The sequence below is a fragment of the Cygnus olor genome, chromosome 5 (genome assembly GCF_009769625.2).
Source record: "Cygnus olor isolate bCygOlo1 chromosome 5, bCygOlo1.pri.v2, whole genome shotgun sequence".
Lineage (NCBI taxonomy): Eukaryota > Metazoa > Chordata > Aves > Anseriformes > Anatidae > Cygnus > Cygnus olor.
In genome coordinates, this window is record NC_049173.1 from 11,951,281 (window position 1) to 11,968,135 (window position 16,855).

A 16,855-nucleotide genomic window follows, 5' to 3' on the forward strand; every position below is an offset into this window, starting at 1 on the left:
GTACAGAAGCACAGTGCAGAGTAGCTAAGGAACCGTGCAGTATGCAAGCTTTCAAAATGTACTTGAGTCAGAAGCTCTCTAACCAGTAACAGATTTGCTCCTTTTACCTCTCACATCCCTACTCCCTTACCGCTTGGTGCCCAGAATATTTAATTCTGCTATCCATGAGAAATGGCGTTACCCAGATTTTTGTTTCCTAATCGATGGCTTATAGTGGAGAGAGCTGTAGCAGGAGGAGGTTGAAAAGAGAGAGACGGCATTGCTGTTCAGTCACTGGTGTGGTGGGCGGTGGTGCACCAGAGTTGTCGCTTGGGCTGTTACACAGACGGCCTGTGTAAACTTGAGTAAAATTCTAGCAACTAGGTCTGCAAAGGGATGTAAGCATGCCACTGCCCTGTGTGGGCCTTGCTAGGCTCCACAAAGCCATGTCCAACTGTCATCTAACTTTGTAAGTGTCTAGCCTCTGCCAGGGAGCATGTTTCAATCTACGTGGTGGCTCTGGAAGGGGGTCTCAGGTAAAACTTTTCCTTGCCAGTCTTCTCAGCAGAGTCCTGTACAAAATTGTTGTAATGTAATGTAATGCCTTACTCATACATGGATACTATTTCTTGATGGATCCTGTGATTTTCATGGTGACATGTAAATACATGATCTATATATACACTATATCAAATCAATCTACTTTACAGGAAGCACTTTTTTCCTGTTCTTCCCTCCATCGAGCTTGCTCTCTCTTTGTAAAAAACCCAGCTTGTCTGTTCTTCTAGTCAGCTTTTATCAGTGTTTTACCATCAATTGATATGCATGGTTGGCCAGTTTACCTAATTTCTCAATAAACAGTCTACTGGTGAAAGAGCTTTTGGCATGGGAATAGCATATATTGCAAAAGACACTCTAGGAGGAAGAGTGGTATGTATGTGCATTACCACACTGGAGCTTAGTTTATGTGGTCACATAGCTGTATCTAAGGGGAATTCTGCACCAAAATAAACTTTGAAGTTGAGTAAAGCAAAGGGGATTTTCCCATGATAGACCAAACAGAATGTACTGTGCAGCAAAACAAGGAAATCCAGTGTCATGGTTTTCACCATCACTGCTTTTGAAGGGGTTAACTACCTGACAGCAACTGCATGTTATTAATCTAATGCTTGTTGGCATTTCTTTTGCATATTCCTATTACGGAATTTGATGAAGCAGCTTTTGTTTGTTCACACTTGTCTCTCTTAAAATTTGTATATTATCAGTAAAGGTTATTTTTTCTGCAACATCTCGCACTTTCTTCTCCATGCAGACAGAAGTCAAGTCATCCTGTTGCTATAGATTATCATTTTAAGCTTGATTAAAAAAGTGAATGTGTAGACTTTTAGTGCTCCTGACAACAAAGATTGTACCAGTTTACATGCTGAGAGCTCTTAATTTATCTGTCTGTAGAAGTTTGTCACAACAGGAATGGAGGGGGATGCTTGGACCTACAACATGATGTTAGGCTCTTAATACCATTTTGAATGCATTTTGTGGAGGTAGGAAAAAGGAATTGATAGTGTTAGTCCAAGTTAACATGTGGAGTGACCTTCATTATATCCATAGGGAAGGAAATCCTCTATATTTTACAGTGTTAGGATTGGGGGTTTTTAGGCTGCACACTTCAGATTATTTTAAGTATTTTATTTAGGTGAGAGCTGAAGTTCCCTAGATGTTTGATGGGATTTGAAAATACTTTTTTTTTTTTCCTTTTCTTTCTTTCTTTCTTTACTTTTTCCCCAGCATTTGGAGTTTAAGCACTTTCTATGTTAGGCTACAGTGTAGAAAAGAATGTGTGTTCATATTGGGACATTACTCAAGTGAATGCATTGATCCAGGTATATTTGGTTAATATTATATTTGAAGTATAGACAAGATTTTTGTAGTAATAGAATACAAGAAAAGTTCTAAATTGAGAGACAAGGCAGTAAATAAAACTGTGGTGGTACAGGGAAATAGCCAGTTTTTATTTATTTATTTTTTTCCTATTAGCATTTGTTTCCTATTAACCAAAACATGTTTAGGAGTGACCTGTTAGATTATTATTATTATTATTATTATTATTATTATTATTATTATTATTAAGTTATGTTTTAAAGGTGACAGAGAGAAATCCTCGCAGGGAGGTTATTAGATAATTATTGCTGTATATCTTCTTGCCTGTAAGGTATCTTTTTTTTTTTTTTTTTGGTCTTTGTTTAAATCCTTTAAAAGATGTCATTCTCTCTCTGAATGTGTTTTTTACTCCTAAACACAAGCTGTAAACGCATACACAGATCACAGATAATATTGTGTGATCCTTTGAGTCAGCTGCTTCCACTTCTCATGTGTTCTATCTTAGGTAACTTTAGAAAATTAAGCCTTATAAGCTCAGACATAAAATCTCATTGACTAGTCTTTTGCCATGGAAATTGCAAGTTTTAACATGTATATTAAGTATTTGTGTAAAAAAAAATCCCAGAGGTAACAGACAAGTAGAATTTTGCAAGGTTGTTATAGACACAGTGACATCTGTTTTTTATTGCAGTTAATGATTCCTAATATTATGTGCCATTTTGTGTTATGTAACCATTTATTATTAATCTGCATCTCCTATTACAAATTAATTCTCAGTGCTTTTTTTTCTCCCTCATCATATCTTGAGATACTATGTAGCTATATGTTTATGCCTATCACAATCGAAGTAAAGGTGTTCTGCTGTTTTAAGAATTTTTGAAGTACTTGGAGATGGATTCTGTGTTCTTCATGAAGTAATGGTTGTCCTAATCATTACCAGGAATTGAACCTGGAACTACCAGAGCAGGAGGATTGCTTGACAATTTGAGCTCAAAAAGGCTAAATCTTCTGGCTAGCAGTTGCAGGAGAGTCATGCCTTTTGTGGCTCTGGCAGAAGATATTAGTTGGAGAGGGAATTATACTTGTGCAACTCCAAACTGCCAGAGAAATCCAAGGGAATTTGGGGGTTTATGGGGAATGTAAAATTGGGCTCTTCCAGGAGCTTCCCAGTAAGCATGAAAGGGTTTTGTGTGTGTGTGTGCATGTGTGTGATGGATAGTGAGAAATCCTAACATCTGACATCGCTAAGTGCATTCTTCAGTTTTCAATTAGTGGTGGTGGAGTCCATCAGTGAATCCCTTCAGGAGTAACCAGTTGGCATTTCCTAAACCCTTGTCTGTGTATCATGTAAAGCTCAGTGTTACCACTCTAAAGAAAGACCTTGAAAAGTTAAATGCCATTGGAATTTAGTAATGTAGGCCACAGTGTAAACTGTGGTTAAGTTGAGCTGAGGCCTGCTTCAGAGAAGGAACCTGTAATTGATTAAACCCTGCCTCTAGCTAGATAAAAATGAGTTTGAAGTAGATTAATATAAAAACAGTTAAAAGCTTCCTCGTTGTTGTCAGTTTTCAAAATGAGACTTGTCAAGAGTTTGGCAGAAAGAGTTCAAAGGCAGATCTGATTCTAAACTGAGACAAACAAACCCAAAGGAGCAAACAGCAGTATGGACCTTCTCATGTTTGGTTGACTTAAATGGCTTTTCTCAGTGAAGGCTGTGGCTTTCTGGCCTTCATTTCTACTTGCCAAGCCATTTTTTCTCCAGACTACAGCCCTTCATGAGTTGTGTCTCATAGCTTTGTCTAGCACAGAAATTTCTTCTGCACTCCTTGGCCTATCTTCTCATGGCCTTCATGAATCTTCTTTGACATTTACTGTGTGTAATTATTATGAGAACATAAACCAAGGGCAAAACTCAAAAGATAGTCTTGGATTCAGTAAGAAACTGTCTGAGAGAGAATTGAAATGGAGACAGCACAGCCTAACAGCAGGAGTGATGTCAGACTTTTTGCTGGAATCTGCTTCCATCCGTAACTTTGGATGGCACGTGGCTGCTCTGTGCCACACAAACACTTTGGCCTGCTGTAAGCAAAAGCACAGTTTGGTGACAAGATGGTGCAACTTTCTGTTATTGACTTGGATATAAATTCTGTAGTCCCAATGATGAGTGAAAAATGGGACTCATAGACCAACAACTCTACCAAGTGTTTATCAAAAACCAAACGTTGATTTTACTTAGTGTCACACTGGAAAGTCATTTTAGAACATGTTTGGGCTTTAACACCCTTTCTTAAAACTTTTTTCCCATATCCTTCTGTATATACAACTAGGTCACGTTAGTGACCACAGGCATGAGTCTCCATTCCGTTACACTGGTTTTATGCCAGAGTAACCCCATTGGTTTTCACAGTTTAAAAAGACTGATGAAATGTGGTGAGAAATTGATCCCATACATATTCCAATCTCTGAGTGACTTAGTATTTGGTGCTAAAACATTTTAAACCTTTAAAAACAACAATTCTACCAGTCACGTTATGGAATTAGAGTTTGCTGTCTCATGACTTGCCAGAACTAACAGCAAATGCTGGGAAAAGAGCATGTCCTTAATCATGGCAGATCATGGGATATTTGATCCTTAAATTTGACAGTCATGTGGGAGGGACAGCTAGCACTCTTATACATTGACCTCAGTGTTAAAACATGTACCTTTCCCCCCCAGTTCCTGTTTTAGGGTAAAAGAATTGTTTCTGTAGATGTAGGATGTTTGTTCCTTTTAAATGGCAGCAGCTTGAAATCTGTGGCAGACTTGAAATGTTACAGACGGAGAGATAAATTAATGGAGAGTTTGAGAAAAGAAATGAGAAGCAGAAGTTAGGTGATGTTTCATGGGTCTGTAGGTTGTTGCATGGCTACAGAAATAAGTCATCTGTTGTTTTGACAACGTATGTAGTGTAAATATCTATGTTTTTACAAGTACATACATACATAGTTCCTCTCATTTGCTACTAACTCACCCACTGCTCTATTTACAATATAAGAGAAGAGTTGTGGTTTCTTCAAATTTCTAAGGATAACAGGTCAGTTCCTGCATTTGTTAAAGTTAGTTGCAAAGCTCCATTTGCTAGCAATAGGAGTAGTCTTGTTATTCTTGACCATCGTAAGCTAATACTCCTAACAGCTGAGACAGACAGTAGTCCCAAAGGACAGCTTGTTGAGGAGGCAGGTGTATGTAAAAAAGAATGTAGGATCTGCTGTAGACAAGACCTTGTTGCACCACAGATTTCCTATATAACTGAAGACTACTTGACACGATTCACTTCTATATCAGTAAACTGAGCACAACTGAATGTCCTTACATTAAAAAGAGGTGATACCCTCAGATAAAGTGATCTGTAGCATGTTTGGTGGCTGGGAGAGATTTCTCATATGACTCAGGCCTAAGCTCAGTATGAAACACCTGGGTAAATAGTACTAGTGGTTAATTAATTATTAGTTAATTAGTTCAGTTAATTAGTAACTAGTAGAGTAACAGCTGTTGCTCCTGCTTGTTGTGTAAGAGAATTGTGACCCTTGGTCTCATGTGGTGCTCCTAACGGCACAGCAGTAGGGCAGCAAACTAATGGTGCTGGAAATCAGTTATTGCCTGTTTTTTTTTTTTTTTTTTTTTTTTAATTTTAGATATATATTCAAATTGCTGCAGATGAACGAGGTGTCTATGTGTCAGCTGAAATGTGGTAACTGTATACTCTCAGGCTGTGACATATGAAAGGCAAAGAACCTTAATTTAGTCAGTAACAAAAATGATTATGTTAAGCCTCATTTTCTTGAGCTAGTTAAGGGTTGAGGATGTATGAAGACCACTTGGTCCAGCTGAATTGTGGTAACTTGTTAAGACTTGGTAATTTGATATGAACTCATAGAAAGGTTTAGTTAAAAAATTGTTCTTCCTTTTGGTATTAACATCTTTGATTACATGAAAACAAGTCTGGCAATATAAAGGTCACAAGATTTATGTTGGTTAACAATGTTTCTCTCTCCTTTTCTCCCTTCCACTTTTTACCAGTTTAACCTGGCTGAAGAAGAGAATTTTTGGTTCACAGGAAATTTTGTTTTCTTTAACTTATTTTTTTTGGGCTTTTGGTCCTAACTGATTGGGAAAAAAATAAAAAATCCTGCCAACCAGAAATTTTGAGATAATTTCATTCTGGAAACAACAAACTTTGTATTCTGAAATAAAATGTCTTCCCTGGTTTCTGCAGTTTCTCAGTGAAAATGGCATTTGACAGGTAACTGACTACCCATTTCTTAGCACAGTTGTGGGGATATATGGGATTTTTTATTATTTTTTTCCCACAGCCCTACTCTATGGACTGCCTGGAAGTTCATCACAGAGCTTCCAAGCTCTTGGTCAGCTGGTAGGTGATCGGAAAGTCTGGAACTGATGGAAATTACTGGGATTTCCATGTTTTCTGTACCCGTAGTGGAGAGTCATTCCTTTTAAGGCCAGAGTTTCCAGAACTTGCAGCTTACGGCTCAAAACGTGGAAGCTTGGTGTTTTCCCACTTTGGGACACTCATCTGGGCAGATCTGCCTCCCCGTACCATCCTAAGCACACTTTTATTTCATAGGAGCCATTTCCCACCTCCTCCAGCATCAGACGTACCTTGCTTTCAGCTAGCTAGCTTGGGTATGGGTAGCAATCCAGCTGTGAAAGCGAGGAATTTAGTGTGGGCTAATTCCTGTATGCAGTTTACCCAGCTTCTTTGGGTGCGTCCTGCATGGCTGCTAGACCACAATGGAAACTACCCACGCAGCTTCAAACAGCTAATGAAGCAGCCTCGCACCCACCACACCCAGCGTCTGGAAGATTCTGGCCCATCTTGCCGAGTAACACTATGCAGAGTTACAGCGTCTGGCTTTGGCAAGTCTGCAGGCACAGACAGTCTTTGAAACAAAAACAAAACCATGCATCCTCACCACTGTTTCTTTCCTTATTTACATGACTAAATGCTGCAATGTACACATGTGGGTAAGAGCAAGAAGAATGCACCCCGCCAGTGATTGCAGAAGATCTGTAGTGGCTCAGCACCCTGCAGGATCTGCTGCTTGAGCTGATCCACAGCTTTTTCTAGCTACACCAAGGCTTTCACACATATTAAGCAGAGCTGCTGCTTGCAGTGTGAAAGCTACCTAAGAGGTGTCAGATTTGGCCTTCAAAATTGAGAGAGTTTTATCAGACATTTGCACAGGCAGTTTGCAAGTACACCTATCCTTAAAGGCTGTATATGCATACATATCACAAGGGAAGCGACTCCTTTCCTTGCTGCCTTCATCCATTGGTGATACATATCTCCTGTGATTGCCATGCAGGCACAGAAAAAATAGATTTCTTGCAATCTTGCCTTGTTGCTTCAAGTATACTTCTCATGCTGAGGATCTGAACACCTTTTATTCCTTTTGCTGCCCCAATGACTTGCACTTCATAGATCTTGGACTATGGATGCCTAGAGGTGGCAGAGATAGCCAATGCTTTAGAAGAAAGATGACAGAAGAAAGCAAGAACTGTTTTTGTTCTTCTTTGGCACATGAGATCATTCCTCTGTTGCAAACACTTCTACAGAAAGGCTTGCTCTGGGAGCGTTGACAACGAATGCATCTGATCTTCCATGGTTTAAGTGATTTCTGCTTGAATGCATTGTACTCATCTTGTGCAAATACCTGTGCCTGTGAACAGATTTGAGCCCATAAACACTGTTTTGGCTGTTTAATTTGTCTTTGAAGATGACTGCCAACCTTAGACTTCCCCAGCAGGACTCTTGCGTAAGACCACATGTGCAAGAAAATCATCCCTGTAACATTTAAAATCCATTGTTCCATCAGTTAAGAGGAAATACAGTTAGACTAGTTACTTACCGAAAGTGTTTTTTATGGCTTTCTCACAGCTTTGATGATCTTGTAGGAGCATGTAATCATAAATTATTAAAAGGAAATACAAGCTACTAGAAGCTAGATGCATCTGTTATCTTGTTAAGGAGAAAATATATGTGAGTGGATCAGTGGGATTAAGTCATTGCATGATGCATAACCTTCTGCTGTGATTGCATATAGAAAACCTGATAATCTTAGCTGTCTCTGTCATAAGAAAGGTGTTTTTATGCATACATTTTATTACAAAATGAAACATGGTGCTCTAGGTGCAAAGTATAGCAAGAGAGTATATGTAAACACCGACATATATGTTCATGTATACACACATTCTTTTGGTACATGCACATTTCTTTCCAGATGCAGTTGGAGTCCTGGCTGCTGTGAGGATTTGGCTGCTTTCTTGTGCAGTGTGGGTGTTTATCATTCTGCTGTGATTGTTCATGTTGTGATGAGTTTCCTCTTGGGTGCAATTTTCAGGCACATGTTCCTGTCAACCAAGGTCAATGCTGAGCCAGAGCAGTGCACAGGTGGTATGTCAGAGTCAGCCTCTTTCTTTTGGCTGCAGACAGTGGCACTTCTTCATTTAATTTATGATTAAACCATTGCCCAGATACAATACCAAAAATATTAGAGTCTTTCTGCCTGGATTTCAGAGAAATGGTTCTTTAAATAAACAAGGGAAAAAATGAGTGAATGCATAAAAATAGGCTCTCAGGACCTGACCAAACGCCTATTGAAGTCGGTGGAAAGACTCCTTGGATTTCATCAGGCTCTGCTTCAAGTCCTTAATGCATGCTCTGTTGTATCTAATCCCAGGTGGGAGTATCACTTCGTTAGGCAGGATGTGGCTTCTTGACTCTCACAAGGTGTAGTGCTGGTGGCAGTGTAGAAAGGTCAGGGCAATGGGAGAGTTTGTGGCAAAGAATGATTTTTTTAAATTTTTTTTTTTCTGCTTGGGTGGCAACTGGGTTCTAAACAAAAAAGCCCTAAGGGGAGAAATGCATCAGGGTCATTACAACTGTAATTTGGCAGTTACTAACATGTATTCTTGAAAGAAACTGTTAACACAATTTTGCTGCTTCTTGCCAAACAATAGGGCAAGCTGGCTGTCTTTTGGAGCCAGAATTGGACTGCAAGCTTTAGTAAACCTCTCTAGGATCAGCTGATCAAAACATACTGGAAACTTAGTGTTTTTAGATTAACCCTCTTAGCTGCAGAAATCCATTCTTGTATACCAACTTACATACAGATACTGTGTTTTTGTCACTTTTCAGCACAGATTATTGAAAGTTACACCAGATTTTTACCTGTCTTTGAATGATAAAAATAATAACCTATGATGAGGTAAGATCAAGGATATTGACGTTATTGACTTGGATGAGATTTATTGAGCTGTTTAGACTGCATAATGGTTTTGATTTTCACTAGGAGTGAATAAAAGCCAGATTTCAGCCTTGTTGATCAGATTTTTCCTATTAGAACAGCACCTCCTCTCCAGAGTTAAGGAGGCATTGCGTATTCCTCTCAAGACTTTGATGTTTCTCTTATTTTGTGCCGTGTAGCCTGGAACAAACTAGCCTGAACTTGCCTCTTGCTGCGTCTAATTTGCCAATATCCATGACCTTTGGAAATTCAGGGCCTGAGAAGGAACACTGGTGCCATGGTATATCATAATTTGGGATTCACTGTGACCCCATTTAGCAGTACTGCCACTGTGCCATGGCTGCATCAGCCCTTTTAGAAGGGATATAGTCCAGCATCTGGCAAAAGTGAGAGGGCTGCCTCATGGTGGGTGCAGGAGAAGGAATAGCAGTTGTCTCCTGGACAGGGCAGACCCCGTGTTTCTCTCTGTCATGTACAATTTCTACCCAGGGCCTGGATGCAGCAGAGTGGCCATGGTAGAGCAAGAGACCATTTGTTATCACAGTAACTAGACTGTTTTGCTATATGTGATTGGCACTGGTAGTAATGGTAGCCTGGAGTTCAAAACTGACAATAAAACCTTAACAAGAGACAAACTGAATATGTGGTGGCAAGAGTAGTTATAATGTTCCATTGAAGCTAGACAGAGGATGTATGAAAGCTGGGCTGGAATCTTAACTCACTGTTTCCCCTTCACTGCATTACTTCACTTGGGCACTTTCACCGATTCTGAATCACTTGGTTATGTCATTTAAATATCACTTAGATGCCTGACTTCAGCAAGTTCAGTACAAGCCAGTCCAGCAAATGCAGTAAATGACCTCCCTGGAAGCATATTGAACAGATTTGCTCTGAGACACTTGTTTTGTTGAGACTAAGATGGTACTTTTTAATGTGCTATTCAATGTGTTTGAAGTATATGACTGTGCCAAGCCTTGCAAAACTGGCGGAAATAAAATTCAGTAACTCTACAGTATAGAATTTCTTGTATGTGCTGTGAATGCTGGCACGGATAGAAACTGGATTAGGTGAACTGTACTGATCTCTCAGAGTATTTTGTGTGTTTCTTTCTTGCACACATATAGAAAAATATCCTGAACTCATTTACTTGATGTCAGCCTGGAATAAATCCACTTTATTCAATGATGTTAAGCTACTAAGTCATGCTACTGATACAGTTGCATTTTATTACCTGCTTTATGCAAACCATGAGTAATACAGAGAGCACTAGGTACGTGATTTTAGTTTCGGATGTACAACGTGTGATGCAATCCACTACAGGGTTTATGCACATATGCACTGAGCATATTTTTGAGCTACTGTACTTTGAAATCTGTGCCAGACATCTATGTAGCCAGACAGTAAACAAAGAAAATGATACCTTAGGCCAGGAACCTTCAACAGCACAGAGGGCTTACCTCAGAGACTGCAAGCGGGAAGCACAGCATGTGTTAAGTCACAAAGGTTAGTAGGCCAACCAAGAGCAGTGCTGTGCCTGTGAGTTACACATATGGGATCTGAAGTCACTGGGAATTTTGCCACTGATTTCAAAAGGAGTAGGACTTCAACAACTGTATCTACAGCAATTTAATTCCATTGGCATCAATGGAATTGCTTCAGATTTGGTCAAGAGTTGATGCAAAAGGTGAATATGATCCCCTGTTAAAGGGGATTGTGAAATTTTACATTTATTGCTTCATTGAAAAAACATTTTCCTCTGACTGTCAAATACTTTATGAATGTTTTGCCTTAATTTATGTAAGAGTGCTCTTAAACTAAACCCACATTCTGATGCCATTGAACACAGACTCTGCTGCATGAGGAAGTATTATAAATGCAATGAATATTAACTGCAGCGTCTTCCAGATCCCAAAATGGGACATTAAATTGCAAAGTTTTGATATGTGGCTTACATGTTCCTGGAAATTCTGTGAAATTCATCACAAGATTGAAGAAAACTTTTATTTTTTTCAAAGCCAAATGTAAAATTAGGAGCTGAGCTTGAGACAATCTGGTCTGGCTGCACAATTTGTTGTAGACTTCAAGGAGGCTTGAAGAACTATTTCACATTCCTCAGTTGCAAATAAATATATAGTTGTAATGAAGAAAAAAGTTCAAAAATAATTCTTCTGCAAATGGGAAATCAAGCATAAAATGTATTTATAGAAAACAAGGCTGCTGAAGTACAATAATGCTTCTGATTTTTTCTTTCCTTTTTTTTTTTTTTTGGTGGAGACTTTACATTTAGTTATTTTTCAGATGATTGAATTATTTTGGATTCACTTATAATAATGGTTATTATGATATGAGTCACAGTAATGTAGTGGATAGCTAACGGTACTGTCTTCAGAACCATCAAAATCAAGTTGTTGTGCCTGATGGGAAATGTAGTTTCAGATCTTTTTTTCTCATGATAATGAAAAACAGTCATAATGTCAAAAGTTGTTTTCCTTATGTGCCAAACAGTACAATGGAGAAATTTGGAGAGTGTTTAGAGTTCTTGGCTCTTTTCTTTGGAATATCCGTACACTGGCTCTACTGAAGCAGGAAAACTAATGTTCTTAAGGAGGTAGAGGAGAGAATGAGTAGCAGAATATGCTGAATTGCAGAGCGGTCAGTTAGGAAGAAAACTACAAAATGGGATTTCTCCCAGTGGATGATGTCCATAGTCCAGAGAGTTCAGTCTTTGAACTTTACCCGATATCCAAAGAGACTGACAGGAAGACTGATGGAAGGTTTGTGCCAGTGATATGCTTTCTGGGAAAATGAAAAGTATTATCAAGAACTGGTCCTTGGATTTCAATGGCAGTTCTGTAGTAAGAAAACTCAGACCTGTAACTGACTTATTTAAATACATTAGCCATACTAATATTGTCCTGTCTTGTTCTCTGTTGTCCTCTGTATAATATCAACTCGTGAAAAATACAGAAAGTAATAATTGTGGTTCTATCTGCCAGCTTAACTGAATATGAGTGTGCAGTAGCCTAAAGACTGGTGCAGTACCCTGACCATAAAAACCAACTCTACAATCTAATCTTTGACAGCCAGCTCAAATATAAAAGAAAAAGGATAGAAAAGCCTTTTATCATTTGCTCTGCAGTTGTCCCCCCGTATGAAGAGAATTTTCTGAACAGAGTTTTGTGTTTGAGATTTCGCATTTCTTCAGCCCCTGGCCTTTGCCTTTGCGATCTCTTTTCCTTCCATCTGGAGCTTCCTTTCCTACGTTTCTCTTGAGCAGATTCCTTCCATCCACCACAAGAATGGGTACTCAAATCAATTGTTGATTGAAATCCTGGCTCCCTGGGTGTTTCCCTCCACTGCCTTTAGTAGTGTCAAAATTCAAGATACATTTGTTTTTCTTTCATGCCATTACACAAATACTGCTCCCCAGTAGGACTTTGAAGTTCGTATTGTATTCATTAATAAGATTTTAAATCTTTTCAAGACAGTCCCTCCTAGCCCTTCTCCACCAGCAGGATGTGTAGCCCATTGCATATGAATTGGTTCCGGGAGTGGGGCCAGGGAGCATGGGAGTGGGGCTGGGCCAGGAAGCAGGAATAGCTGCTTCCCTAAGCGTAGGAGAAGGGACTTCTGGGCCCTGGCTTGTGAAGGTTGAGAGGAAAAGCATGGCCATCTGCGCTGAGCGTGGGCAGATCAGCCCCTCAAAGTACTGCCAGTAGTAATGGGGAGTGGGGTCTGCTAGGACCCTAGGAGGTTCACATTTTGTGAACCAGCTGCAATTTCAGAAGTTAGTTAGACCGAACCAGGACGAACTGTCTCCAGCACAGTTTTGGCTACCCACAACCTCTGCTGGCTCAGTCCCCTACTTCTAATGCCAATGCATTGCCTAATGATGTCAGCGGGTGTTTTGGGTTTGCAAGGAATGCAGGAACGGGATCTCTGAAAAACAGAATGTGTATGCAGAAATGCTGTAAAAGAGAAAGACTCTTTGCAGAATGTTTCTTTAAACATTTTAACAAGAAACCTGAGCTTCTTCCAATCCCTTGGCTACTGTTTTTAAGAATTTTCCTTGCAGGTAGCTTACATTCGTTTGTATTCTGTTGTCACGTATTTTTGTGAAATGCTTCTGAGGGGAAAAAGCTTAGGAGAATCTTTCTGACCAGCACAGCATTCACCAATTGCTTGGATACCACTGAAGTCTGTGAGACTTCAGAAGCTTAAGTGTTTTTCTGAATTATGCCTTGTCAGATCAAAATAGCTATTCTGGTGAATCTTTTGTGGAGACGGTAGTTTCTCTCGATTGTTAAAGAATTTCAGCTTTACTTGATTTTACTCCTAACATTTAACAGTATGCTATTGTGTCTGCTCAGGCCTTTGCTAGGCTTGGTGCTTTCATCAGTTTCCTCTCAGCTGAGTGGAGTCACCACACTACTTCAAAGGGTATTTCTTGCCAGTAGTACTGCTGTCTTTAGTATATCTTCTAATTCTCACCAATTTTCAAGTAGTCTTCCTTTCAAGTAGTCTTCCTTTCAAGTAGTCTTCCTTTCTTTTTTCTTGTTTTTGCTCAATGGCATGTAAGGTTTGAGGCAGGAGTTGGGTCATTTGTAGTGGATATGTTGTATGAAGCAATTCCTTTGTCTGAAGGGCTGTAATGGGCTCCTTGGTGGGGCTCACAGCCAGTGAATGCTTTTTATGCCCTTGTGCAACAGCCTGACTATAGTTTGATCCAGACAATAAGTATTCACTTTCCTGGAGTGATGCTGTGAGTATTCAGGGATTCCTTGCTCATCCAGTGTTGGATGTACTCATCAGATGTGTGTATGTCATCAGATGTGTGTGTGTGACTTATGGTCACCAGGTTCATCAGTTATAAGTATCCCCTGGTAGCTTCAAGCTGAAAGATAAATTTTCTGAAATGTGTCAGCTTGTTAGTGTTTATAGTCAAGATGGATGCTGGAGAGTACCTGCTGTAACAGCATGTTGAATCAATTTCCATGTAGCCTTCAGCTACTGTTGTGCACTGGCATTAGACTGTGACAACCCCATATGTGTAGGGGTTTCCTTATCTTCTGACAGAGAAATGTCATTGGCCTTTTCTGACCTTATCCTGTGGTCACACATGGGATTTTGAAAGGTCTTTTGTAAAGACTTGGCTTCTCCCTTCTTACCATAATATTGCAGAGTGCTACTTCCTGGATTTTCCTGCTAGAACATAACAGTTTTTACAGTAGTAAAGTTTTAAATAGAGTTTGAAATATTTGGCATCAGGATAGAGATTATTGTATGCAATATATTAGTCAGTGTGACTTTTTAAATCCCTAAAAAGAGAGGCTTGTGCAAGAAACTGCATATTTGCTAGTAAATCAAAGTGTAGGCATGGGAAGGAGCTCAGGCGACCAGTCCATCTCTCTGTTCTGTGGCAGAGCCAAGGACTATTTTTGACAGCGATTTGCCTAACCTTTCCATAATGGACTCCAGTGGCAAGAATTCCAAGGCCAGCCTCGGTGAGCTGTTCCAGTGGATGGCTGTTTTTGTTAGTTATTTTGTTCTAATAGCTAACAAATCTTCTTTTGCCACATGGTAGGCAATTCTTCGAACCTTGCTGGACCTGAAGAACAGTTGATCACTGTCATATTTATAAAAGCATCTTGCATATTTGAAGACTTATGTCTTCCTTCAGTCTCTTTTCTAGACTAAACAAACCCAAATCTTTCAGCTTTTGTTCCTAGATCATGTATTCCAACCTGTTTTTTTGTTGCTCTTCTTTGGGCTCTTCAGATTGTCTGCATAAATCTTGAAGCATATTGTTCAAAATTGGACTGTATTTTTGATTTGAGGCATCACTAGTGCCAAGAAGCATGGAATAATTACATCTCATGAAATGCTATCTACCTTTTTATTTGCAAGATAATCATACTACTAAGACAGTTTGTGCATAGTTGTGTCCAAGATCCTTTTGCAGTTCTGTAGTTAAATTACTTTTCCCTGCTTTCTAATTGTGCATTTGATTTTCCTGCCCAGGTGCAGAACTTGTCTTTCTATTTCATATTACTGATTTCAGAGCCATTGGCAACTCTTTGAATCCTGTTCTGTGAAGGTTTTTCCACTCTTCACAGCTGGATGCCCTGAAAATTTGAGTCTACCTTAATATTCCATCATTTTACTTATTAATGAAGGTCTGGAATAGAACTGGGCTTTAGGTAGACTTTTGCAAAACCAAGCTTGATATATATTTTCCACTGAGTTAGTAATAACAGTACAGTTTTCAGCCAGTCATCATATAGTAATATCTTCTGCGGAACTTACTTCTACAAGCATTCTGATGAAAAGTGTTGGGGAGCTGGGTTGTGCAGTGCTGTGTCACAGTCTGTCTAAAGTCAAGATCCCATCTGCTGGTTCCCCTTTCATTGGTGGGCCGTGAACATGGAACTAAAGAGAATGGTCTGACTGGTCTGTTGTGATTTATTTTTCACCTCTGTTCATGAGGCTGGCCAGAACTTGACTTGTGTCCTCGGTTCCCTCAGCCCTTCCCTAGAGCCAGTAGTCACTTCTGGTCGGTCTGGTCTGAGTCACACCTGACTGTTTTATTAGTGCTTATGAACAGCATTGGGCAATGGCTGGATTGCTAGCTGAAGCTTGGCAGTATGTCTGTTATCTCATGGATTTGTGCTCCTGGCCGGCAGGCAGCTAACACCCTAGGAAGCTGGGTTGACAATGGATGTCTCTGTTCATCTCAGAAAGAATTTTAACAGAAAAAAAAAATCTTGCCTTGGTAGTCATCAACCAAGCAGACAAAAACAAAACAAAACAAAACAAAAACAAAAAACGAATAAAGAAAAAAAAAAAGAAAAAGAAAGGAACACAGCAATTTACCTAGAGTCTGACCTATTCAGTAGCAGGTTTCCCAATACTGAAATATTCCCTCTCTGCTTCCCAAATTATTTAATGGCAATAAACATACTCATCAGCTGACTTGTCCTCCAAACACTATGAGAAAGTTTTTAAAAGGCTGCTTTATTTTCCCCCCCTTCATTCCTGGCAAATGCACAAATATCTAACTGAAGTCACATTACTTAAATAGAAACTAATAGAAGAGCTGGTTGTACAAATAGTTCAGGATCTGGTCACAAACATGCACTGAGCTGCTGGTCCTCCTGGGGTGAAATTCAGCTTGGACAGAGACAAGAATTTCACCTTTTTAGCTCAAAAGAAGGTAACTATCCTCCTTGTATTTTAGTCAATCTAGCTATAGAGTGAAATGGGAAAACACAAGAGGGATTTTGAGGGTGCTGGCCTGCTAGCTCTGTGCCTATTTATAGCAAAAGAGAATCATCATAAAATAATGTGAAAATATTTCATTTTTATAGCCCCATATAAGATTAAGTTATCCTAAAGTGAATCATAGACTCTGAACCAATAAATAACGGAGAACAGTGTTTAAAAAAAAAAAATTAATGAAAACATGATTTATTTGTCTCTTCTGGAAGCTCTCTGTGCCAGTTGCAGTAGTAAACATACCTTCTGTGAATCACTGGAGATGAAAAACAGCCATATACTTGGGCTTAAGCAGTTCATATGGGTTTATAACTGTTTTGTATCTTTTGAGCATTCAGGAAAATCCGGCCCACAGATTTTTAAACTATGATTCTGGCTACAGAGGCACAACATATTCTTTTCTGTTTTTAATAAG

The 16,855-nt window shown here is 39.3% G+C and overlaps 1 long non-coding RNA gene across 23 annotated transcripts in view; it reads left to right on the top strand.

The window, feature by feature from the left end:
- The window catches only part of LOC121070778, a 235,516-nt gene that overhangs the window by 8,445 nt on the left and 210,216 nt on the right, over nucleotides 1–16,855 (top strand). The window lies entirely within an intron of this gene.